This window comes from Aptenodytes patagonicus, chromosome 14 (genome assembly GCF_965638725.1).
Source record: "Aptenodytes patagonicus chromosome 14, bAptPat1.pri.cur, whole genome shotgun sequence".
NCBI lineage: Eukaryota > Metazoa > Chordata > Aves > Sphenisciformes > Spheniscidae > Aptenodytes > Aptenodytes patagonicus.
This window is the reverse complement of record NC_134962.1, coordinates 16,036,947-16,063,828: the sequence shown is the minus strand read 5'-3', so window position 1 is coordinate 16,063,828 and position 26,882 is coordinate 16,036,947. Positions and strand designations below refer to the sequence as shown.

The following is a 26,882-nucleotide window of genomic DNA, read 5'->3' as shown; positions in this document are numbered from 1 at the left end:
ACTATCAGATTTACACATGGCTGCCTTACTACTCCGAGCAATATTTGCACCTTAAGTAACTTCTGCTACTTAAGCAGGGACAGCGCAGCACAGCCAACACAGCGAGGCTTTGCTTAGGGATGAGGTGGCCAGCCCTCTTGGTCAGGCCACGGATGGCCAAATGGCCCAGAGCTTCTGAGAAGATAACATCTACACCCTGGCTTGGCTCCAGCTGTGCCAAGTTACAGCAGGATTTGAAAAAAGCTGGAAGAGATAGAAAAAGGCAGCTCTAACCAGTGGAGATGACAAAACTCCTAAAAATCAGAGCCTTCAAGAATTTTCCCATTCAACTGCTCCTCAGGCAGCAGCGCTGGCGGGTGGGAAAAGGGGGAACCAATATATATAAGCAACCCACTCACAATACAACAATAAGAGCATTTGATTAAGGAGCACTTTAAAGAAAGTCCTTAAACATTTGAAGGGCCCCTAATACACTTGCAGTCAAGTCTGGAGCTAATTTAAACGAAATGTTTATTTGCACAACCAGGTGAGAGTCAAATTATGAAGCAAAGTCTTGTTTTCTTCCTCTTCCACAGCTTTCCCTTAGGTACGCAATCCCTGCTACTCAAACCTCTCCCAGTCCTGTTTGTGGGGAATAAAACTTTTCCTCCCCACCTGCAAGCTTTCAGGTGAGAAGTGCTCATTGCAATCACAGCCCCAAGTGACTCTTAGAAACCCTCTAACTTCTCAGGCCAATCACAAACAAGCAGCACAGCTTGAATTTCAAACATTTTTTGAAGCTGAACAGCTCTGAGAGCTCTTCATCAAAACCACTTGATGAACAAGCTTGGGAGAAGCCTCATGTCTGGAGCGGTGGCTGGCACAGCGGAGGAAGCTGCATCCACCAGGAGCTACAGCTTCTGGGTACGCAGGGTAGCTGCTCACAGGATATCATGACTCCCCCCTGAAAACTAGTGCTCGTTGAGCTTTAGGGCAGTACCAAAGATCTCAGGCAGCCATCAGCGAGATGAGCTGTTCCAAGTCTGTCTTCTTCCAAGTAAGAACACCTACACCTTGTTCAGGATGTTTCACAAAGCAAATCTCCCAAGAGGCAGTGAGAAACTCTGGTTTCTGCACCCCTGTCGGGTGCCCTAGCAGACCCTGGGACCGCCAGCTCCTCCCGGAGCTGCTGGGAGAGGGCCCCATCTCCTCGAGCGGGCAGGACAGAACTGCCAACCTTCGGAGCCATGAGGATGAGTGGCAGCAGCTTGAGTTGTAGATGCAAGTGGGAGTGTGTGTCCTCTGATGGGGACAGCACCTGCATCATTGCACTGAACCCCAGATGACAGGGCACTCAACAGAAATAATGTATAGTAAACAAAGTACAGGTGTAGAGTAAACTGACTTACGACAGAAGTTCATTTTCACTTTACTTAAAAGCAGAAATATTTCAGTTGTAGTCCAAAACTACTCATCAAAACAGTCTCTACAAAACGTGAGTGAGGTGACTGGCTTTGAAAGGAGGAAAAACAGGAATTAGTTTGGAAAAAGACAAATCACTGCTGAGGTCCCAGCAGAAATCTGATCTGCATGCCTGAGACAGACCTTGAACTTACACATCTGTTACACCTAGGAAAGAATATTGAATATTCAAACACTCAAACTTTCAAAACTCTACGTCTCTCTGGTGTTCAGCTTATCTTCTGCTTTTCCTTTGGTATGAAGTACGGTTTTTATCTGACCAGGACTGAAATAAAAAGTCACTTTCACAAATTGCTTGGATTCACCATGATGTCCTAATATCAGAAACAAAACATTAAAAACAGACTTCATCACAAGCTGAAATTTGAAACAAAGTTGTTGAATTTTCAAAACAGAAAGTTCCACTCAAAAACCTGTTCAACATTTTTCCTGGCACATCTGTATTTTTCCAAACATTTCAAATTTGATGAAGAAAGTTTTTATGAAAAAGATCTCCTCATTCAGGATCTCTTGACTGATCGTGTGAAACAATCTTACAACAATGAGTAAGTATTGATTTACCTAAAGGTGATAAGTGGGTGGTGATTAGAAAAGGACAGCTTTTTTATACACTCTGGGAGAAATGCAGGCTCCCAACAGCACATCCCACATGGCATATAATGACAGTGCCACAGGACTACCAGAATAGGTCTCTCCCTGCCTGTATCCCTGCCAAAAATCATTGCCTGGTAAGGTAATCTTTTGTTTGCTGTTTCAGTGCACTCAGGAATTTCTTGTTTTTTGATTTTTTTTTTTCTTTTTGTTGCTAACTGCACTGGAAACACACTGTCACTGGCAATTCCCATGGCTGCTGAGGGAACGCTCACTACTCTAAGGTGATGCAAAACAGCTTCATCTCTCTGAAATTTGTCTGTGTCTTTTTTCTAATCACAGGATCTAGCTTGCGTGAAAGCCTCATCCCTGCACTTAGCCAAAGGCAGCCCGCACCAGCTTCCCTCCATCCCGCAGCACAAACAGGGTGTGCTGGCAACAGCTCCAGAATGATGGAGCTGCTGAACATCATCCAAACAGGATGAGCAAACTGAGCATTGCTTTCCAGAGTTACATACAGCATGGCAGATGAAGAGCCTCAGAGCTTTGGACATGTGCTGCCTGCCTGCAGGGATGTTTAGGGGGAGGTTACTACGCCCTAAAGGGTGAAAAGAGGAGAAGAGCTCAGAGGGAGGTTTTAGGAGAAATCCTTGGAAAAGGACCATTGGGACAGAGATAGAGAAGCGTGACAAGGAGGAACCCCATGGGTCAAGCACGAGGCAGCCCTCTGCTAGTATGCTGTGAAACACCAGCCCATCCAAGCCAGGAAGACCAACCTACACCACAATTCCCAGATCTTCCCCTGAGTCCAGACACATCTCCTTCAGCTTCTGTGACAACTCAAAGACTGGACTAGGGACCTCCACAGGTCCCTTCCTACCTAAACTGCTCCATTATTCGAGGTTAGGAGAACTGTATTGGGATGGCAGGACTTTCCTCTTGGCCATGAGATGCCTGAATGACAGCAGTCCTTAAAGTGTGGAACAACAGGCAAATGAGCAGGGAATTTTAACTGTTTGGAGATAAATGTGAATGGCTTTTCTGAAGGGCAATAAAATGTCCCCTGCCACCTGAATATCCTTCTGCTGAAAGCAAATGGGGAATGACAGAACTCAGAAGGAAACATCAGCCCCTCTCTCAGCATACCATGTGTGTTATCTGTAATACAAGCCCTGCTGTAGGAATCACTGCAGCCCCCCAATCCTGGTTTCTGCATGGTGCGCTGCCCATGAAGCAACTCAAAACTTTCACAAAATCTAAAACTGAGTTGCTTACAGAGCCCGTTAACTATGTGGCAGATTGTGCAGATGGTTAACATTGAGGGATCCAGTGCGAATCCTCCATTGCACAGCGGCAGCAAAAGTGACTCAGTGGCTCCAAATCCAGCTCTGCACTTGGATGGTCCCGCAGGTGAACCGCTCTCCCCTTCGAGGCAGAGGTGTGCGAGGGGACCGGACAGTTCAGCTGGGGTCAGCAAAGCTGTGAGGCAACTAAAGCTGTCCCCTGCTTGCTCAGCAGCTCTCAGCTGGGCTCTCCTGGTTCGCTTTACTGATGTACACACGCAGTTTCTCCTTGCCAAGACAGATGGAGGCAGCTGGGTGCACAGAGGGGACAGCCTGAGCATGCACCCAAACGTTTTGGAGAGGGTCCTGCTTAGGCAGCACCCCAACATGAGCTTCTTTCTTGTATGAAGTATCTACCACCACTTTGAAAGATCTAACTCAGGTCCTGAGCTCCTTTCTTTGCCAAAGCAGCTCCTAACACCAACCCAGCTAAGAGAACAGCCCCAGTACTTTCCTCCTTGCTCTGCCAACACCCCAGTTTCCCCCAAACCCCCTACTTTGGGCACCCCTGCTTTGCAGACTCCTTCTCAGCACATAGCAAGAGCAAGCTATCACCGTTCACTGCAGTACTTCACACAGGGCTATGCAACCCCATGCATGGACAAGAGCTTGGATCCTGGAAATATTATCTCAGAGAGGGAAGGGAGAGGCACCCCTGCTGTCAACTCTGCAATGACAGTCTTTGTGTCCTTGCACGAAGGTGGAGGTGCTACAGATTAATGGGAACATGTCACCACCTGCTGGGTTCTGCTTCTGCATCCAGCAGACATAGAAGACCTGCTCCATGGGGGTCCTGACAATTCCCTCCTGCTCCCCATCCCCTCCTGAGAAGACTGACTGTCCATCACTGTTTTGTCTTCAGAAAATGAAAAGTATGCTAAGCATGTGTCTACATGGCTAAATGTAGACATTGTCACAGCAAGATGAGGAGGTGTAACTGCAGTAATTAGCTCACAGGAGAATGTACGGGCTGCACCCACAGCTGGCTATGGTAATGGTTACTGCCAGCCAAAATCCACTCTGGGATTACCCCCGCCAGCTATGGTAACAAATCTGTGCCTTTCATGTACTACAGTCACATCCATTTTCCTGGGCAGTCCTGTCCCAAGAGAGAAAACATGCCGATATCTACTTCTGAGGATTGTGCTCATCTTCAAACAGAAGCAGTAAGTGCCTTTATCTCCCCCAGACACCAGTGGTATTTGTGGCATCCTCAAAAAAGGGCTTACCAACTTCGTGAGCAGCTCTGTGCAAGACGCCAGGGGAGGAGATACAAGGGCCCAGCACCTCACATGCCACCATCGCTTCACAACAGCCATGCTGGCGAGAGGTCACAGCAAGAACTTTAAGGTGAAGGATCAGCCAGTGCACTCATACATGGCACAGCCTAATCCAGCAAGCAGAAACAAGGCATGTCAGAGTAAAACTACTGCTTTGTATAGCATGGGGGCGTGCAGAGTCAGGCCAAGGGTCCCCTGCTGAATACAGTTATTCTTTGCCTTAGGACTTCAAGGTCTTCCTGGCTAGGACTTGGTGGGTGCTCTTTTTGCAGATGTAGCTCACCCACCTCATAAATCCTGCAGTGCAATGTTATGTGCTCTGATGTGGAAACTCAGCATTTAGAGGATGAAAAGGTCAAGGCATCTGGCTGAGCTTCCCCATCCCAAACTGCTGGTGCCAGTGGCATTTTCCTGCACCAAATGATCCCATTATGCTTGGAAGTGGTCTTAAAGACTCCACTATTGCAAACAAAGCAAACAAACTAACCACTGGGGCAAAAGAGCAGTATCTGGGGCAGTGATTTACATCAGAAGACAAATTCTTGTCTTCCCAGCTTGGAGCAATGCTGCTTCTGTTCACTCTGGAGATGCGGGAACCAGAAGCCCCAGCCCTTTGGGCCACATCACAGGGAATTCACCAGCAGGAGAACCCAGCTCCTCGAGCATTGCTATCTCCCCACTCACCCACGGCAGCTTCCACTACAAAACCTCAGTGGGGCTGCAGCTGCCTGGCAAGATACACTAAGGATTTCCACTTGCCCAGACTGATGCCAGGGCAGAGGCAGGGGATGTGAAGGGACATGTTGGCCTCATGCTAACACACTGTGTGTCCCAAGGGCTCATTAGCAGAGGCTCAGTGCCCTGCAAACTGTACTAGCTTGTGTCTGGCTGTACCTAGAAAACACAGCTGATCCCCACCTAGATACTGCTAGAGATGCCTACAAAAGGATTAATGCCTTCTCTGCTGCCCTGCCCGCAGGCCAGGGAGGCAGCGGGTGTAACTCCAGGGGAGGGAGCAGGCAGGCACTAGCAGAAGAGGCAGCATGCTGCTCCTGAGCATCCTCTTGCAAAAGTAGCACCTCCAAACCACCCATTGCCCAGACCTGACCCCCAGCACACACTGGTCCTGGCAACAGAGTCCTCAGCCACCTGGTTTAAATAAGCATTTCCCTGATTTCAAAGAGCATCATCCCTGGTTTGATTTAGCCCAATTTGTCCTAAATTGATTTCCCATTCCCTTAAGGGATGAGGAAAACAGATTGGAAGAGTATTTGAGTCATGCAGCTAAGCAGATCTACGCTGTTCAGAAAATGTAAAGGTCTTGTTGAGGCAGGAATATCAACTTGGGACTCCTACTTCTGTGTGTGGGGGAGGAATCTTTTCTCCAACACCCCTGTGCTTTCAAGAGGAAGGCAGGACCACAGGCCTGTTGTAACTGTGAGCTCCAGTTGCTAACATGCCTGCTCCCAGCTGGGACAGGACATCACTATTCAGCAAAGGGCAGGTTCTCGCTATGCTTGCCTTTCTGCCTGTTCTCCCAGAATCCAATTTAAAACAAGCTTTATTGGTACTAAAGCTAGATCATATGAAACATACTGCATAATACATTAGAGGAGAGATAGAGCCACCTATCTTTATATGATGAATATCTATATATAGGGCTCAGCACCTATCTTTATTGCTGGCATTACACATGGCTTATCCCTCTGCATTCCCTCCTGCTGTTAGGCTTGGCTTTTCAAAAACACCTAGAGAAGGTAGGTAATGAATTTCAAGGGTATTTGATCAAAATGCAAGTCAGTAAGATACTTGGGCTCCACTGAAAGTCCTGCCTTTAAACATGGTATATTAAATACAATCTTGCCTTCATATTACACCTCTCATTTCAAGGGAGCCCAAAACACTTTGCAAGCATGACATACACTGCCCTATCTTCACCTGCAGAGGCATACCTGGACTGAGAAAGTGGCTGTTACTCAACATCCCCCACAACAGTTCAGTGCTGACCTTCCCCAGAGTCACAGAACAGGTGCCACCTCGACAGCATCCCCGTCACCCACCTGGTGTCCTACTGTCTCTGCTGCCCCTCCTCTTGAAAAAAAGCATCATCTTTCAATGAGAAAAAGTTTCCGTGAGATACTATGCTCAGCCAAGTTTCTCAACCCATCTGTTCACTGGGCAAAGTCTCTTCTACATACAACCACCGCTGCAGTTCAAGGCTGGCCTCCTTCCTGGGGGAAGGAATGAGGCAGAAGGAATAACAATTGTGGACAGACAGCTATTTCCTACTCTAACAAAATCCAAACAAAATAAAATAAAAAACCTACAGTGCTTCTAGTGCATATGGGTATAAGTTTCATTTAGTTCAAAGATGATGGACTGGGACAATGGAAATATTTAAAATCATTAGAGCTGCTTCCCTCTTTTTCTGGTTTAAATGCCATGTTACTGGCCACATTCAAGTCATATGATATAAAATGTGGTAGTTCTTTCATGCACCAGTAACCATCCTTGCATGTGGACCTGCAAGATTTTTATCTCTCATAGCACAAAACAACTTTTAATCTTTATAAACTACGGTGCCAGTTCAAAATTGGACAAAAATCAAAATGCATTAGACATTTTTCTGTGTTGGGCTGCTACGTAGATTAGAAAGTGTCAGATAGCAAAGACTCCGCAGCACAGCAGAGTACTTCCTGGGGACTTTTGCGCCAGCCTAGTTCAAGCCTTCCTGGGATCTTCTGCCTGTCTCATCAGTGATGCAGAAATGCTGCGGAGATGCCAGACATATCTGTATCATTGTCACTCCAGTCTATTAGCTCAGCAGTCTCCAATGTATATTTTTCCACTATGCCAGAAATCAAGTTGTGCAGATGAGCAATTCCCTTACACCAGGAGCCTGCAAGTCCTCTGTGACACCAGAAAAAGGCATCTATGGGGCTCAGACTGATCATTGCCAGATAACGGGGGCAATGGCTTGCTGAACCACAAATGAATTCGTACCCACATTTTAAGTCAGAGATCCCTGTGACTGGCAAAGCCACCTCCTTGGCTGCAAACAAAAATGCCCACCATAAAGCAAGAAGAGAGCATTCAAGAAACAGAAGATTTCTGAGGGGCAGAAAAGCCTGGCGGGGAGAGGTAATGGAGAAGAACACGCAGAGAGGGCAGCGGGAGGCAGAGCAAATGCAAGTGCTCACTTGCTGCAGCCATCTCAGCTCCTTGCCTTCGAGAGGCAGGGCACATGCAGCTTCCCACGGGGCTGCTTCTTTTATAAGCAACCCTCTAAAGCAACCAATTTACAAGGTCATAGTGAGTTGTGATGAGAGGTTTTGTCTGAGGGATCCAGACTGGTCCAAGAGGACGGATCTGCACACAGAAGGGAAGCAATCAAGGCTTCCTCTTCCCCTTATCAGAGCACAGGCAGCAGCTGAGATACCAGCTCCCAAATCCACAGGCTCTACCTCCTCTCCCAACTCAGTGCTCATGACAAGCAGAGACCCGAGCATCCCTGCGAGGTTCTGGAGCTGCTGCCCTCAACGCACCCCAAACTGTAAGCTCAGCTGCCTTGCATCCAGCCAGAGACAGGATTCAGCCCCTAAACGTGCAGTCTTTCAATTCTCCTTGTCTTTAGGCAGTTTTAAAAAGCAGCTCAGCACTTCCGATCACTTAAGTGTAACCATATGGTGCCTTATGAAGGGGTCAAAGCAAGGCAAGCATGTCAGTAAAGCTAGGAACATCATGTCTATTCCCCCACGGTGCTGGGTGGGGGGCATTCACCTGGGGATCTCTCCCTGAACATACCGTCCTCTAATTTTACCAAATGGTGAAGGAATCAGATTCAAACCCTGCCTCCAGCAGCACAATATCTTGCCTTGATCCAACACAGACATGGACACCCCCCCCCCCCCCCCCAAAATGCACAGAAAGCAGGAAATAAACAAAGCTTGGGATACAACATTAAGGGCATATTCCTCCCAGCTTACCCTCTGGTCTGTATAGCAGGGTGCATATGAGCAGCCACGGGAGGAAAGAGTTTGGAGGCACATGGCTTTGCAGGGCTTGAGGGAGGCACTGGAAAGAATCTGTGTGCACATGGCTCAGCTGAGATTCAGCTGCAGTATTCAAGGCGCACTGTGGTGCCTCAAAGCAAGGGACTGCACCCGAAAACCTGAATTTTCAAGAGCAGTCTGGGGACTCCCACTTACAAGCATTGGTCCTTGCAAACGTGAACCCCTCTGCAGAGTCAGAACTGTTTCTCTGCACAATGACAGTTTCTTTTTGCAGCAAGTTTCTATGCTGAAAAATCTGGAATAGCTCGACAGTATTTGCGGCAGTACTGTGCTTATCCCATTCCTGAACTGGGGAGGGCCCAGCCTGAGTTAACATCTGATGTGAGTGCCAAGATCCAAGCCTCTGAGCAAACAGCCTCCCCAAATTTTATATAAAAAAAGATAGCCACCAACATTTTGCCTTTCATGAAACAGCATTTTTGATATAGTTACTTTACAGCCCCAGGCAGCTATATGTATAAGGCCATCACTCATTTTGGTCCCAAAGTCCTTGCCAAACATCTGGCTGCTTTTCCACAATCAAATGCTGGGCTGTGCCCTACACCGGAGAATAGCAAAGCACAGCCCTCCCGCAGGTTTCTCAGAGCACAGCGAATTAATTGGGGTATTGAATTAGTGAGGTTAGATCCAATTAGCTCAATTTGACCCAGATGCTTTAAGCAACATTTTTCTAATATATTGGAGCTCATTATCATACAAGTTCATCTTGGCAGCAGGTAAAAAGTGATCTGTCTCAGAGCAGCTTTTCCAAGTGTGCCTCCATGACCTTTTGGGATGCATTTTCATGCTCTATGTAGGTGACAACATGCACAACTGCAAACAGCTGAGGAGGAAAGACCAGCCTTGTGTTTACAGCCCAGGACTCAGGAGATCCTCCAGCCAGGAACAACCACTGGGTCTCCACTGCTTGTTGATGGACACTCATCACCTCTTTCTATCCTACCTACTCCAAGTATAACTTACTCAGGACACAACCCGAGTTTAATAATGCCCTTTGCACGCTGAGACCCTGACCCAAGCAGGGGCAGCCACAGAGCTACCACTGCCCAGATACCACAGTACATTAAAACCAGCAACGTACCTGGATTTGACCAAAATTCCTTTTCTGGACACATTTCACCTGCAGAAAGAAATGGTCCCGTTCTGTCCATTTTCACTGAAAGAGTAGAAGGAAGGAGAAACAGGGAAAGCTACTGCAAAAATGTACAAATATTCCAATAAAGCTGAAATAGTTTTTCCATTATCGAGGGGTAATTGCTTGGAAAGGGTGACAGCACCTACAGCAAGGAGCAGTAGACCTCACCCCACTCGTTCAGATACCAACAGCTAATATGAGTCACCAGGAACAGCCAAAATGTTTAGCCACGTAAGGTACAGATGTTAGCTGTATCATGTTAACCTCTTCTCTTTAAAAGGAGGAAGCTCTTAAAAGATTAAGCATATCCCAGAAGTAGAAAAGATTAGTAGGGAGGAGGAAACTGCGGGAACAGTAAAGCTATTTCCTGGGAAAGAGCAGCAGACACAGAGCAAAGTGAGGGATGATGCCGGTTCTGTCAAACAACAAGTTACAACTGCGGCTGAATGACGCAGGTCAGAGAAAGACCAAGTCACATCACCCAGGCACGCAGCAACCCCCGACAACTGAGGTTCTAACAAAAATGAAACAGTCCTCAACAAAACTGTTTCCATTTTCCTGAAAGAAAATGTGCAACTATGGTTTTTCCAACGAGAAATGTGAAAGCAAAAGAGGTTTCATTTTTTTGAACCAGTATTTCAAAACATCAAAATAACCCCCATTTTGATGTGTTGTTTTATTGACATTCCCAGCAATGTGTTCCAGAACAGTAGAGCAAAACCCAACACTGAAGTGGAAAACACCAAACTCTCCAAATTTGTTTTATTCTGTGGCTACTACTTTCAGTATGCTGGATGTTCTCATCAAAATGTCAGATACTGAAGCATTAGATTACAGATAAATTCCCATTTCCAGAAACCCGCTGCAGACAGTGACGGGGTGCTGCTCATCAGACCTTTCACCAGCAGCAGCAGCTCGGGGCACCACACTGCTCTGCAGCTACAGCCCGTGGGGTGAAGGGGAGGGAGACCCCTTCAAAGGGATCCAGAAGAGATGAGAAAAAAAGGTCCACCTCCACATTAGAGGACATTCAGCATCCAAATTCCTGGCTGCAGCTCCAGCCAGTTTGGTTTCTTAATGACTGGGCTACACTCTACTTCTGACTCATGAAAAACCAGCCCCAAGCCCCGTCACTGGATCATAACAAGGAGGTGTCATACAGTGGGGCCCCATGGGGTGTCACTTCACCTCTCCATGTTCATCAGCACCTGGGAAGAGCTATATCCTCTAATCACAGGCTTGGGTGCTTGAGGTCCTCTCTTAGGGCTTCCCTCATCACCGCATGACTGGAAGGACCTCATGCCCTCCCAGGGACCACACTGGGGTAACCTCCTGCAGAGCAGGGCAGCCCCCCAGCTCCCTACATCAACAGCACCCACCACGTGGGACCTAATTAGGATGTCACCTCACTGTGCTCCCACAGCAGTCATGGGAGAGTGCTGGAAGGTACAACTCTTGCAGGGCTGAGATGGCTTTTTCCCCTCACTAAATATAGAGGTAAGATAGATCAAAAATAAATGCACTCATTGAATAAGCGCTTGCTACTGTGAAGAAGCATTACGTAACCCAGCCATGAACCCTTCCTGCCTACCTTTGATTGAAATCATGGATTTTTTTTACTCCTCTTTTCCTGACATTCACTTATTATCACCGCCAAGCCTAACGAATGCAGTTAAAGCTAAGTCTCTTAATTTCTTTCCCTTCTTCTGAACAGGTTCCTTTTTTTTTTAAAGCCCCAAAATGGAACAGCAACTGAAGTCACAACTTTAACAAATACAATTTGATACACAGGAACAAAACCCCCAGCCCGAATAGCTGTTCCACCAGGATTTGCAAATATACAGCCTCAGAGATCAGGGAAGTGGAGGGTGTCTGTGCACAAAGCTACAAAATAAAAATTAAATGTTGTGTTGGGCCAAGAAAAAAGCAAATTAACAAGGGGATATTTCTTTCTGCCTGTACCAGTTTCAACTGGCTGTGTTACTTCCCACAAGCCACTAATGCAGTCTAATTGGGAGGGGAGACATGTAGCACAGCAGTTGCTTAGCAAACTTTATCATCGTTTTTCATGAGGTCCCAATTTTCCCTGCCGCATTAGATTCACTGTGACTTGGTGTATTTTCTTTCCTCCCTTCTTCCTCATCTCTCCCTCTGTCTACTCATTTTATCACAACACCCAGCTCTGACTACCAAAAAAAGCCTTCACAAGCCCATCATGACTGGGCAGCAGCAAGTCGATCACCCTGCCCCAAGTAAAGCAGCAAGACAGCGCGTTGCTGCGTCCCAGTGTGGCTACTCCACGGCACACAGGGATGGCAGACCGAGGCAGCCCCTCTCCTCTGCTGCACCCCCCTCCGCACCAGAGCGGTTGACTTTGCATGCACGGGAAGAAGCATCCCACACGTGCCTTTGTTTTACGGCAAGAACAGATGATCTAAAGATGGTAGAGATAAGAGTCAAGCAAAAGATTAAGCCATAAGATACACGCACTATTTATCTGACCAGACTATACGTGTACCAATGCATACGCCAGGCAGACACTACGGCAGGAGCACGCTGCCGGTGGCACAGCCGTCAGTGCATACACACGTGGAAGTGGCACTCCAGCACGGTCTGTGTAACACACAACATTTAATTCCCTGCATGGCTTCTCTTGTTCCATCATGCACATCTCCTCTGGCATTGAACTGCTCGGGACAATCTGCCAGGCCTGGAGCAGACTTGGTCATGGACAGGACTCCCTCCTTCTGTGCCTGAAAATACCAGGCATCTCCACCTTGACAGTCTTGTAAGGAGACACGTGGAAGCAGGAGACCCACAGTCCCTCTGCAGAGCCCTCTAAGCACAACTAAAATGGCTTTGGCCGCTGAGCCTCCAGCAAGGAGGCAGGGCATGCGTGGAGCCACCCTGACTCCCTGCTCCAGGGAAGGGCAGCACAGCATGCCTGTCCCACCCTGGCCACCGACTGAAGGTAGGCAGCAGAAGGCAACTGCTGCTAGACCCAGCGAAGAAACACCTTGATGAGCAAGGGGAAGCCAGGCTGAATCCAGTGGTCCTAGTTCTGGAGGAGCTGAAGATCCACCTTGCACATGGGTAAAGCTAACCCTGCATCATCGAGGCCAACTGTCCTGCTTTTACCAGCTATAGACAAGGTTACATTGGCTTTTGCCCATCAGGATGAGCCCAAAGCAGCTGACAGGCTGGGAAACACCAAGTTTGGCTCACATGGTAGAACACCCTCATGAATTATCTTCCAAGGTTTCACCACGGGCTGTGGAACAGACGGCCAAATATTTTTCTGATATACTCCCTAGCACGGATGAAGGGACCCAACGCCAGTATACATCCCCCATATACCTCCCACCCAGTCCCTATTACAACACAGCCTGGCACGAAGCTGATATTGATCATTTCCTAATTAAGCACTAAGAGGTCCAAGACTCCAACCACACAGTCAAAGGAAGACTATTCTTTGGAGCAAATCCTCACCGGCTGGGTGCCAGCCTATGTGTGCCTGCGGACAGTGCTAAGGATTTATACACTTCATCATCTGTCATTTTCTACCCTGGAGGAAGCAAGCCTCTAAATTGAATTATCACAAAGAAATCAATTCCAGATCAAACCTCTGTGAAATTATAATTGCTTTAATGATCTGCAGGCTGGAATAGACAGGGCCAAGGGAAAGCACCATATACTTTTCTTCAATTCATAAACCTCCTATAGGAATCAGCCTTTGTTTGCAGGGAGCATTAGTGTTTTCTAATTATGTATTAATTTAATCTACTATTAATTTTCAATTATTATTATTATTACACAGGCACTTCCTTTTTCCCCAATGTGACTGCCAAGTAAGATGCTGAATTCCAAACAGCTCTGTAGTGAGTTGACAGGCAGCAGCTTAGCCTTTAAAAAGGAGAAAAACCTTCAACAACCAATTTTGATGAAGACATTCCAACCAAACAAAAATATATTAGAAAGAGACATACACAAACCTTTGACTCATCTGAAAATGCTATCAGCAGCCTGCTTAGCCTAAAGGCTTAAATCACTTAGGTACAGCATGTCTGTGGAGACTTTCATTAGAATTGACATTTTGACAACTGCAAAAAAAAACTGTACAACAACCCAACTCACAACATCATGGGCAGTTTAAAAATAATTACCAACCACAGGACAAAGGCATATAGGGAAATGAAGTTTCACCAACCCCTCTCTTCCCTAAAGATACAGGTGAATATTATATTAAAAAAATAATCAAGTATTCTTCCTTGATTAATTATAGTTGCAAAAATAGCTCAGGATTTTCAGCATTACACATTAGGAAGAGCAGAAGCGACACGGCTGTGACCAGAGCTGGCCTGGATGCACTGCAGGAGCTTCTGTGAATGTGGAGGGATTTAATTCTTGAATTTCACATTTCAGAGATTCTGCTCATCAGAAAGCTGCTGGTGCTAAGGGTAGACCCTCTTTACTATGGAAAAGATCTAAGATGCCAAAGGGAAGAGGAAGCACCTGAAGAACACAGCACATTTCAAACCCCATCAGTATGGTTCATCCTGCTTTTTTCACGGGTGCTGGAGGAAGAAGCTTACGAGGGGGAACAGTGAATGCCTGCTTGTGGACTTCAGGCCAATCTGCACCGGCTTGGCAGACTACCCTCAAATTTTCCATATACAGCTAGAATCACATCCAAGAACTAGTAAACCAGTGAGAAACTTTCCAAAGGCTTCAACAGCTTTGGATCAGAGAGACTCATACGCTTCCAGTGCATTCAAAACAAGGAATTAAGTAGTACTGTGAAGTAAAGGCTTGGAAAGTGCCATCGCCTTTGCTGGTACAACATCATGCAGGATGAGTCCATCTGAGTGGAGACCAAGCAGCATTATAGCAACAAACAAAGCTCTTGCAAAGGCACATGCATGCAAATCCTGCTAGGGCTGTGCTGCATGAATCCTGTGGAAGAGCCTACCTTCAGCCCTGCCTTCAGGGCTTGGATGTCCACCTTGGCAGACCATCTCTGAGCTCACTTACACTATCGCTGAGCTGGGATCAGCCTCTCACAATTCAGTGAGATGACAAAGCTGATTTCCCCACAAACTTGGGGCACACAGATCACCCCAGAAGCTTGTAGCTATCCCACCCCCTGAAATATGAAGTCTAACTTGTATACAACAAAGAGCGGGGAGACCTTTGGACAAGACTCCAGAAAGAATAGGAGATGCCTGATTTTTTGCAAGAAGAAAGTACTAAGGCTACCTCATGAGGTCAGAAGGTTTCTTTTGAGCCGTGTGGTCCAGGTCTACCGGCTGCTGCTCTTCTTGCCCCACTAAGGCCCTATTTATCACAGAGCTCCATTCTCCCATTACATTATTGTATATCAAAGCAGCTCTAGCTAAGTCAGAAGAATTACTCCCAATTCATACCAGAATATCAGCGAGCTAAGTTTGGCTTATCAGCTGTAAAATTGTTTTAGCATGAAAAAGCTACACAGTGAATAAAATCTTCTTGATAAAAGGAAATACCTTGTTATGTATAATGTACCTGGCTCCCCACGTCAACGTTGCCTCTGCAGGTAGCCTGAAAGCAGCTGGATTTTGGCTTGCCTGCAGCAGGAGGTCACAGCCCTCTGGGGATGAGCACTGGGCCTCCCAGTCTGTCCAACATCTAACACATACCTAGGGCAAATGAAATAGCAGTGCAGATTATCACAGCCTGCCCACAATGCAGGCAGCAAGTGATGGAGACAGCTGACATTCCCCCTGGAATACTAACAGGGCTTGCCCAGCCAGCTATCTGCTCCAGCATATAAGTGAGAGACACAAATGACAAATTTGGCCTGGAGACCTCTCTTCCAGAGCGGACAAGACTGCCACCATGAAGATCAAGAATTTGGCAAGCTTTGAAGACAAACTGGACTGTCAGAGATAAAGGCAACAACTCCAGACATCTTCAACAAATACTACCTTCCTCTGCCATTTTTGTGCTAGCACCCATCAGACAGGATCCCAATCCTGCAAATCTACGGTGTGGGTCAGGAGGACAGTCCAGGTACCACTACATCCAACAAGACACATCGATACAAAAACCCTCAAAGTCATCCAACTCCTTCAGCTAAGGTGTGGACCAAGATGAACATCAGACTGCGTTCATTGACACGTTTTCTGAAAGGGGACATTGTCACACCCATAAAACCATCAAGCACAGTCACCTCTGCTGTTTGCCATCTCACCCACCTTTCTGGGAACAAGGTGAACTGTGCTACCAAAGAGGGTACAGCAAGCGGTGGTTGACTCTGGATCAAAGCCAGCGTGTTCTCCAGCTATCCACCCTGGTCTGTGCAACTTCTGTTCAAACATCACCCTGACGTGAGAACTGTTTCTAATGCTCATTACACTCATTTTCGTGTATGCTGCTCCTGCACTGCCACATGAAGCCCCATGCAAAGACATTGGAAAAAGCTTGACATCAGGCCTACAACATTTTAGCCACTCTTGAAGTCATTTATTATACCCACACCAGCAATGTCATGAACCAGAACACCACACTGTAGCGGTAACAGCCACCTTGCACCCCCAGCACCAGAGGGGCTTGTTCACCAGCTCAGCTGCGAAATTCAGCCATTAGACTCCAACTCAGTCTGCACAACGTATCAGAGCACAAGCGAGAGTCATCAATTCTCTCACGGACAGCACATAGCCAAATCGAATGGAAAGCAGGGATATAAAGAATGCCCATAAAGTGTGAAAAGACACTTCATACCGAAGCACAGACGCACATTGGTCCTACAGAGATCGAGGCTGAGGATGCATCCTCCCCGACACCCCAGCAAAGCTCCCCAAACTATGGCTATGAAACTATTTAATATCTACCATAATCATTTTCCCATGCTGCCTTTCCAAGATCATTGCCGTTACCTGCTTTACAGCTGGTGTAACAGCAAATGAGTATACAGAAATTAAAATGCACTCAGAACAGAGGAGCCATAAGGAACCTCAAGGATTTCATTGGCTTTTGGGGCCTAAAACAGAATACTACTTTTTTAAAAAAAAAAAAGAAATCTAAACCCCCTTGCCTTGATCATATGCAAAGGTGCAGCACAGCATTTCAGAGAGACCAGCAGGCACCTCTGCAGCAGGAACCTGGAATTATAGTAAAAGTCTCTCCAAACAGTACAGGGTCACCAGCTCCCACCACCTTCTGAGATTTGGCAGTGTTTATTATTGGCTTTTTGACACTTGGGGCTCCTGAGGCCAAGCAATGTGAAATTCTGAGTTTTTTTTTTTTTCCCCCCTAAGTCTGCTGCTAGCCATCTTGCTAAAACGGCTGCAAGAATAAATCTTGCAGAATAAATATTGGGGAAAAAAAAAAAAAAAAAAGAAAAGAGATCCATGGAGAAGTTCAGACAGCAAAAGGGAGAGGGGAAGGAACAGTGCAACACTCAAAAAACAATACAGAATTTGAAATCATAAGACCACTTGTTATTTGGGGGGAATTTATCTTGGAAGAGAAAAGGGTAGCAAAACCATCAAGAATGTAAGATGTGTCTATGGAGAACAAAAGGTTAATGACAGATATTTTACTCGGGGAATATCACAAGTAGGAAGAATGTTTTTTGATTCAACTTTTTAGCTGGTTATGCCAGATTATTACCTTGAAATGTATTAAATTCCACCGGAGGGAAATGTGCAATTGTGATGGGACAGTACAGACGTGCAGGGCTCTTGCTGAAGTTTCACACACGACTTCTGAGCCCTCCCCAGTTTACATCATTCAGTCATCATGAAACCATTGCATTTCTCCCCCTTTACAAGGCATAAAAAGTTACTTCTCCCACCTCCTCAGTCCCTTTCCGAGGAGGACAGGGTGACATACACACAACCACCAGCACCTGAAAGCTTCAGCCTAGGCTGGGGCAGCTCCTTACTGTCACTGTAATAAAATACAGATAAAAATTAAGTTTTGTCAAATTGCTTGGTGTGGCTTTTTTTTTTTCTTCCTTTAAGCCAAGTAACACATGCTAATCTGCAGCTAAATCCCACAGTATAGGAGGCACTGCTGACACCTGTAAGGAAATAATTCCTGTTCCAAGGGACAAATAAGATCTCATTGACAACATCCAGCGTCATATTCTTATCTAAAGGAGTCTTAGGCTCTGCTAAATGGACAGTAGACACCTTGTTTTGAACATTGTTTCAAGGATGGCCAGAACTGCAAGTTGCCCACAGAGGAACAGGCTGGTTTTTGCAGGATCATGTTTTACACTTGATACAGAACTGCAGCTTCTGGAGCACACTGCTTTGAAGAGTTATTGTTTATGAATGTGTTATTTTAATAAACTGGAGCAAGCAGGGGACACAGGATTCCCAGCTCTTGTGGCATTCCCGTACAATTTAAGATCAAAATAATCCATGTGTGCACAGAGGCGAATCAAAGCACACCCTTGGGCGCACCTTGGTGTATCAGCAGGGCTGCCAGCAGGACAGGGCTGGCAGACAGGACTCCCCCGCCCAGCACCGCATTTGAACTTTTACTTTCTTTTAATACTACAAGCTAATGGGGACAACCTCAATGAAGTGCTGGAGCCGCAAAAGTGCCTCTTGAACTCTGACCATGATGGTTTGCTCCTGAATCAGCAACAGGGATGTGTTCAACTCCAACAGAGAGGCTAGGTATGCAAAGGCTCTATAGCTAGGCAGGGTGTAGAGCCCAGTCCCAAAGAGAGCCTCAGGGGCAGGGGCAGTTTCACCCCAATTCCTACACAGCCTTGCACTGCCTTGGCTGCTTTGGACAAGGAGCTGCTTTAGACAGAAAACAATGGCAGAAGGTTAATAAATTCCTCTCAGAGAAGGGCTGGCATACAGCATGGCTGGTGGGATCAGAGTTACCCCAGAGAGCAGGGGCAGAGTTTGGTAGACTTTTGACAGTCCTAGGACCTCTATGGCCCTTGCTGCTCTACCCGAGATACCGTGCTTGGTTGTCAGGGAAATTATTCCAACAGCTCAAGTACAGGACTGATTTCCTTCTAATTATAAGGAGTGAGAGAATGAACAGGCTGCTTGAGAGGCATCCTGGTCCCGGAGGCCAACCCACCCAGTAATTACAAGTACACTTGATGCAGAGGTACCTGCCTCCAGGTGTGTCACGCAAACACCGCTTTCCTGGCAATGCAGGACTGGCTGCCTTGACCTGCCGTGCCCAGTCTCTGGGCTGGGAGAGGCTCTCCGGTTACTGGGTTCCTCTGAGTGAGGTGGTGCCCACCACCCCAAGGGCAACTATAGCTTGTGTGCACCACCGCAGGACTGATAACAGCATGGAGCCGGGCTTCACTCACTCACCTGGATCCAGAGCAGTGCCAAAGAGGCAGCCACAAGCACAACAGTAAAAGTCAGTGTCTTGATCTTACTTTGCAATGTCTTGAGAGTATCTGTACACCAAAAGTCTTATCTTCCATCACCTGAGCTTTAGTACCTGTGGCAACTGAGACCTTCAAGCCAAAGGTCTTTGCTAGGGGAAAAACCAGCCCCAATATCTGAAAAGCAAGTCTTTCCTCACAAACCAGGTAAAGCAATGGTCACTTATCCATGACTAGAGGTCCTGATGTATGCAGAAGCCTACCAAAATCCTTTTCTCCTCCAAACTTTGACGCTATTAGCAGCACCTGAACTCAGCCTCATCCCATCCTCTCCCATCTAACTCTGAATTTACATAAAAGTAATAAAGGCTTTGTAGAGCTGCTGAAAGGCTCAGCCAGGCTCACTCCCCTTGAAGCACAAACTTCATCCAAACCTTTCTCAAAAGGACTTATTGCCACAAAAACATTTAAGATTACTTGTTTTGACCAAAGGAGTCATTTCACTTCTTACGTAAAGGCAGGGCAGGGAACAGCATTCTTCCTCCCTCCTTTTTTTATTCTCCGAAAATAAGGAGTTTACACCCTGATTTTAAAATGCAAAACACTTCAGCTTCTCTGTTTGCTTCCTAACCAGAATAGCCGAGACACCTGACAGCTCTGGGGACTCCACTTCTGTGCTCATGCATAAACCAGAGACAACAGCACAGCAGATTTGTACATCGCTCTGATCTCTGCCTTTATTTTAAATCACCACTGCCACCACAGCATCTCAACTCACCTTCTGCCCAAAACAAGCTGAACAGCTTTCCCAGTGGGTCTCCTGACTCACCAGCACATTTGCATTTTCCCCCCAAAAAATATGTTGTGACAATAGGGATTTCATTAGTTTCCTCTTAGTTTCAATTGGTCAGCAGGGACTTAAGAGATTGGTTGCACTCAGGAGCTTCCCTAACAATGCACTGTTCATCTTAGGAAGAAAGGAAAGAGCAGTCATAGGAAACATCTTGTCCCTTGATTTCCTGCTGAGCACAGCAAGAGAGCAATTAGCAAGGTGGTCTCTCCAGCAGAGATTTGTACTGAGATGTCCTCACACACTCACTTCACATATTTACACACCGAGAATCAGGATTCCAGCCAGAATTCTTGCAGAATAGGACAGACAGAAATTTTACTCCAATTTCCCTTCAAGTGCTCCAGTACTGCTCTTTTCCAAACAACTTTGAGCAACTCCATGAAGTCCAGAGTCCATTTCCCCACACTGGAAGAGTGATACAACCCATACCAGTTTCCAAGACCAATGCTCCTAAATCCATAGATCAATCACAGCCAAGTCAGCTTTGGGTGGACCACCTTCTACAATTTACTGTTCAAGCCACTAGGATCTGCTCATTGCTGAGAGGCCCTGAAGCGCTGGCTACTCATCCAGCTGCTTCAGAGTACAGAACTTCACGTCCAATTTCGAGTCTCTTGGGAGGCTGATAGTGCTTGTAGATGATCATTCATTTGCTGAAGGAAGAGCTGTAGATGCTAGTCATTTGCTGAAGGAGGAGGTGACAGGTGCATCCCTTCTTTCATTTCAAATGTTTCTTGACAGTCTTGCAGAGCAGGCAGATCAGCTTTAACACTAGAAGTATCTCCCACACTGCACTGGATTGCATAAGGACATTCATGCATCCATCTTCATCTACTCTGATCCTCCTCTGCCACTGTTTCAATCACGGTCACTTGCAAGGTCATCTCAGCTGGGGAAAATAATTTGGGTAGCAGAGCCAGTTCCCTCTTCAGCTTTAAAATAAACCCTAGATCCTCTATTTATCTGTTTTTAATGGATGCTTAGGGTCCCATGGGGTCACATATTCAAGTTTTCCCTCCTCCCTCCCCAGAGCTTCCTTCTGTGAGAAACACAGTTCTTGCATCATCACATAACTTCAGGACTGAAGACAAAAGAAACTCTCCAACATGTAGAAACCAGTCAGATTGGTTTAGGTCCCCTACTCCATGGACTGGAGTCAAACTAAGAAGATCAGAGGACCACGCTCGAGTGGGTAGATTAGCAGGAACCGTATCTTTGATCCCCACTAGTTTCACCCTAGTAGAGCATCTTCCGCAAGACCAAACACATCCGGATCTGAGGCCGTGTCCATCAAGCAAAGGGAGACTCTCAACCGTTTTAAAGGGTGTTAGATCAAGTTCCTAACATACTTCTGTGCAAGACAGGTTGTCTGTTTCCAACTTATTTTATCCTCCACCACAGCCAGACTCAGAACAGGTCAAGAAATACCAGAACAGGATTGACGGGGGGGGGGGGGGGGGAGGAGGAGAGCAAGTGATTTGCATTTTAAGAAATACAGCAATAGAAACACAGGCTTCAAAGATTAGGAAACAGGCTTTTTAGTCAGAGCAAAGCAAGAGGTATCTGTTGGAAGCATGGCATAGAAGCATTTAGTATTTTGAACTCTAAGGCTAATCTGATAGGACATTCCATCAACCATGGATGCACAGCTTAGATAAACCTTTCACCAATAAAGCTCATTGTCACAAACCCGAAGCACGTGGTAAAGCTAACATACTTCACCTGCACACATCCCCTTCAGGGTCTTCCCTTAAGGACACTCCTTACAGAGCCGGCATGCGAATTTTGTGATTCTCCCTCCCTGGTTGCGGAAAGGAAACGCTGTCAAGTTTAGTCTTCATAAAGAAGTGAACACACATCTGACCTACATAGAGCGCACAGATGTGAGAGCCTCACATAGCACTCGAGATTTTTTTTTTTAAATGCAAAAAAAATTAAACACCACCTGCTTTGTCTGGAAACGTGCAGGAACAAAATCCAGCTGTACACAGGAGTGCTGCACCAGGCTTCACACTAGAACTCAGTATCACCATGTCCGTACTTTTTTCAAATACACTTTTCAACGGATGATTTTCAAGATTAAGACACAGCTTTTGTTACCAAGACTGAAAGCATGGGTAACTTTGGCCAGGAATCTGAAGAATAAACGTCTGTCCCGCAGGGGCCTTTGCAGTTTTACACGATGGTTAATGGCACAAGCACAGGAACAGAGCGCTGGATCTGCTGAACCAGGCCAGAACTACATCACCCCCAGCACCAGTGCAAACAACCTTTTTATTTTAAATAAGCTGCATTCTACTGCAGCATCCAGATGACCTGTGAAAAGCCCAATTGCATTACATGTCTGTTGCAATAAGAAAATCCAGGAGTTCACTCTTGAGACAAAAAGTAGGAAAATATGTAGATGCAGCAATATGAAACAAAATTAAGGCACTCCAGCCAGATCCGTCACGTTCCTAGCAAGGAAGGTGCCTAGCAGAATGTTACCTCCTTGCGAGCCAACGCTAAGCCTTGCAAAAATGGCTGCTATGCTCCTGCACCGAGCTAAATATCACATGCCATGCATTTCCCAGAGTCCAGTCCCCTCTGCAAGAAAATCAGCTGTGACAGGGTGAAGCCCCTAGGAATGGGGACAGGGAGAGGCAGCAGGCTTGGAAGGCTGGGCTCAGGCATGCAAGACACCGTCAACTACTGCGGCTGCAAGTCAGATTTTTTGCAGGCAGGGTTGAGGGAGGAGAGATGACAGAGCAGCATAACTAACATTGACGGGGCTGAACTGGGATAAGGAGACCTAGCTTTGTTCCCAGCTCTGCTACCACGCAGCGTCAGGGCCAGTCACATGCCCTCCTACCTTTTAGATATTTAGAGAATAAACTCCAGAGCCACAGCTACTTCTCACTAGCTATATGCACAAAGCTTCAGATACTATCATACTGTAACGAAAGATATCAAAGATTGGCTAGCAAGTCCTCCAGATTTTCCATATTTGTTACAAAACCGGATTTTTTTTTCCTGGGAAGGGGACAAGAACCAGGATGGTGGTGACTCTAGAGGGTGGGAAGCCTTATCAATACTACCTGCTCTCCTTTATTCTTACTAGAAAACTTCAAACAAACAAAATTCAAGGAATAAACAAGAATAAAGCAAATTAATTGGTTTGCATCTATTTTATCAGCTAGTCTTTAGTCCACTCGCTAGAGATTCCCCTTGCTCATGACTGAGGCTCTGGAGGTGAAATAAAAATATGACAAACCTCAGGGTAAGAAAAAAATCCAAACTTACTGCCTGCTTTTAGCTGGAAATTTAAAAACCAGCCACTAGAAGCAGAAGTCCCCACTCTTTCCAATCACATCACTGTCACATCATTGCAGGTTGCAGAGACACTTGGTAATGCTCCCCTTCTGCCACAACCAAGGAAAGAAAGAAAGAAGTGTCTATATTTATAAGATATTGCTGGGCTGCTTTGTCAAACTGCATTTTGCCCCAAGACAGGGTAACTTTTCAGCCTGAGCAGCCTGTTGAAGGATGGAGTTCATCCCCTTTTTTGGGACTTCTAGAGAAAAGGCTTCATGTAAACATACGCTATTTACTCCCCATACATGCTATAGATTGGCAACCCAGCTGTGAAGACCTGGAGCAAGCTATAAACCACTCACATGACTTAATGGGTCAAATCACTCAAATGACTTAAAGCCTATAACTTGCTGAACCATAGTCCCATGCACCAATACCTCACAACAACCTATAAAATATAGATGTTTACACTACATATATGGCTAAAATCTATTAATTCTGAGGTCATGAGCACCGTGTCTTTCCCCCTCTTGAAAATCAGTATTTGAACAAGCATACGTTATCGGCTAGAAGCATGCAAAACTGGATGGTGATACGACACCTGCAAGTTGAACTGCAGAAGGAAATGATAATAAAAGCAATGAATGCAGAGGACAGCCTGTATCACAAGTACACACGCAGCCTCTTCCTCCGCTGCTCAGGCTGCTGCACCACCCGTTTGCTTTGCACCCTTCAGTTGGGCAACCCCCTCTGCGGCCTGAGCCTCCAGGAGCTCCTCTCACCAGTATGTTGGAACGTGCTACAGGAACAAGGGTAAGCAGGCATCTCAGTAAGAAGTCAGTAATGCACTCCCTTCCAGATAACTCAGGAAACAGGTCGGCATGAGTTGTTACTGTTTAAGTGCTAACAATAAAAAAAAGTATCTGCATACATAAAGTAGCCACCAGAAGCATGCTACATAATGCTTTATTAAATCTTGCTTCCTGTTCAACTGTACCTTCTGGGCTTTTCTGCACTGAATTAGCCACCTCCACTATCTCCTGCCTGTTTTACACAGAATAAATGTTTTGCTGTTGTGGGGTATTTTATCCCAGCCCTGGCAGGTCTCAGTGCTCAAACGGAAGAGGAAGGAAGGGATCCAAAGTTTCTTCTCCAAACTACCCTGCCAGCAGCTACCAGTGCCGGGCATCATGTCACTGCTCCATCCCACTGGCTGAGCAGCATCACCCAGCGGAGCGCTCCCATCCCTTTGGTGAGCAGCAGCAAGAGGAAAGGTCCCACTGTTGCAGTAAGGGGAGAGCAAGTCATTTTTAAACAGGATCCTGCTCACCAAACAGAGCACTGGTAGCTTTTGCCTTGGAATTAAGTAGCACTTTGGCTTTCTTCTTTCCTGGAACCCCTGCTGCTCTCCAGACGGGGCTGAAGGCTAATCCAGGAGAACTGGGCGCAAAGCATGGGAGCAGACACTTCGGCTGATTTATACTTCAGCTGAAAGAGCTTTATTCTCCTGAACCATACACAGACCCTGTTCATTTTGGGAAAAGAGGTAATTTAAGATACCCTTTGTAATGTCTGCTGGCAGAACAAAGATGAAGGACTGTAAGAGATGATCAATGTTTAAGCCCATCTTCAAAGTGATTTGGGGAGTTGCTGAAAACAAACAAGCAATCAGGGCCCAGGAGCCAGGGTAAAAGCTGACAAAGAAATTGCTTTTTTTCCTAGGCAAACAGAAGGCAGCTAATAGCTCAGTTCAGAGAGGCTGAGCTCTCGCCTCGTAATACGAGCAGGGCAAGAGACCAAATTTAATTTCTTCCTCACAACAACTTTAATTAAAATCATCTAAGCCCTTCCTGCCTCTCTCCTATCATGAGGTGTGGTTCTGCTCACAGGAGGTATTAGCAAACTCCGGCTTATTAACATGCCCTCCCTGAAAATGCTGTTTATACCATAGTCAAATGGCTGGGGAGCCCACCTGCAGGAAAGCACTCTACCCCTAATTAAGAGTAAAAAACAAAGCCCACCTTTGATGTGTATCAGTGGCAGCAGTCATCCCCCATGTGCTCATGAAGCTGTTCAACAGCATTAGCTTCACAAGGCACCCTTCCAGTGGAATTTACCATCAGATGTTTCTCTTCACCATCACCTGTGCCCTGTGGGTGCCAAGATGCTGCTGGAGGTAAAGAAAGGACACTGGCTACATGAGATTAGCTGTACCAAGTGGGTTTCTAAACACAGAAATTTCAGAGCCAGTTCCACAGTCTAGGTCCCCATCCTTACGACACGATCTACAGCAACCCACGCCTGTGTCCGCAGAGAGATGTGCTGCCTGCTTGGGTACTCCCTGGGCTTGGGGAGGATGTACAGGACCTTTCAAACCCATCAGATGTGAGCAGTATATGTGCATAGCAAAGTTTTACTGGCCTGTTGAAATGCGTGAGCATGAATAAGAGTTGTATACCGAACTTTGGCACAAAAGTTAAAAAATATAAAGATATTAAGCTTAAGTTACTAGAGGAGCTTAAGAGGATTTTTGCAGTGCTTATAGCTCTTACCAACTCCTGAAAGAGTTTCAGGAGTTGGTAAGAGCTCTAAGCATTGCACATTGCTGCAGAACCAACAGTCACAAGCAAATACCTGGTTTACAAGCAGATACAGCTCCAGGGACAGAAGCCAGGAGCTGTTGAGCCACCAGACCACCACAACACTGCCCTTCCAGCAGGAACATGCTCAGTCAGGCCATGCAGCACCATCGGCTCTGCAAGGTTATGTCCCAGAGCAGTCACAGAGTTTCTCAAATCTATCTAGAAAAAAAACAATTATGCTGGAGCACCAGCCACCTGCAATCTTCTACACAGGGGCCACATCTCAGACCAGGAGAATCACCGTGAAGTCGTGGCAAGTCTAGGATGCAACTGAGAAGAGAGAGTGAAGGCCAGATGAAAGGTAACATGAACACAGATGGCACCGCCTGCCAGTTGACTGTCATACGATATCTACAGAAGCAGCTGCTACCATGCAGCTCCATGTGGTCGAGGTCCAAACCTCTTCATTGGAACACCAGATCATCCTTATTTCTCCAAGACAGTGGGCTTCATCCACAAGTTAAGTTCAAACAGACCTCCCACCTCCAAGCAGAGATATTTTCTCCCTGTGCAGGAGAGCTGACAGAACCAGTGCTCCCCATGTTCTTCTAAAGAAGGATCTAAAAGGATTTTTCTCACAAATGCTCCCAAGACAGTTTTCCAAAAAAGTTTGCTAAAGGCAGAAGGAAAGCACGAGATTTAGACTAACAAAGCCATCAAGAGCCCAGGCAGGGAACATCTGCAACCACCTCCTCCATCCACCTTGTGTCCTTTGCCAGCCTAGTCCTGAACTCAGAAATTCACACATTAAAATGAGTAACACTGTTGATCTACTCCCAGCTTCCAGAACAAGTGTCCATTGCCATCATTTCCACAATATCTTCTCTGACAAGAAACTGTCACCCTTATTTCCACGTT

The 26,882-nt window shown here is 46.3% G+C and overlaps 1 protein-coding gene across 7 annotated transcripts in view; it reads right to left on the bottom strand.

Annotated features, from left to right (window-relative positions):
- Nucleotides 1–26,882, bottom strand: part of RALY (RALY heterogeneous nuclear ribonucleoprotein) — a 168,102-nt gene that overhangs the window by 105,506 nt on the left and 35,714 nt on the right. The window contains exon 1 of one of the 7 annotated variants that reach the window (XM_076351951.1): nucleotides 15,406–15,587. The exons of the other annotated variants lie outside the window; for them this stretch is intronic. The gene's annotated coding sequence lies outside the window, so the exon portion shown is untranslated. Of the gene's footprint in view, nucleotides 1–15,405; nucleotides 15,588–26,882 lie in introns of those variants that run through there. 7 annotated transcript variants of the gene reach the window in all.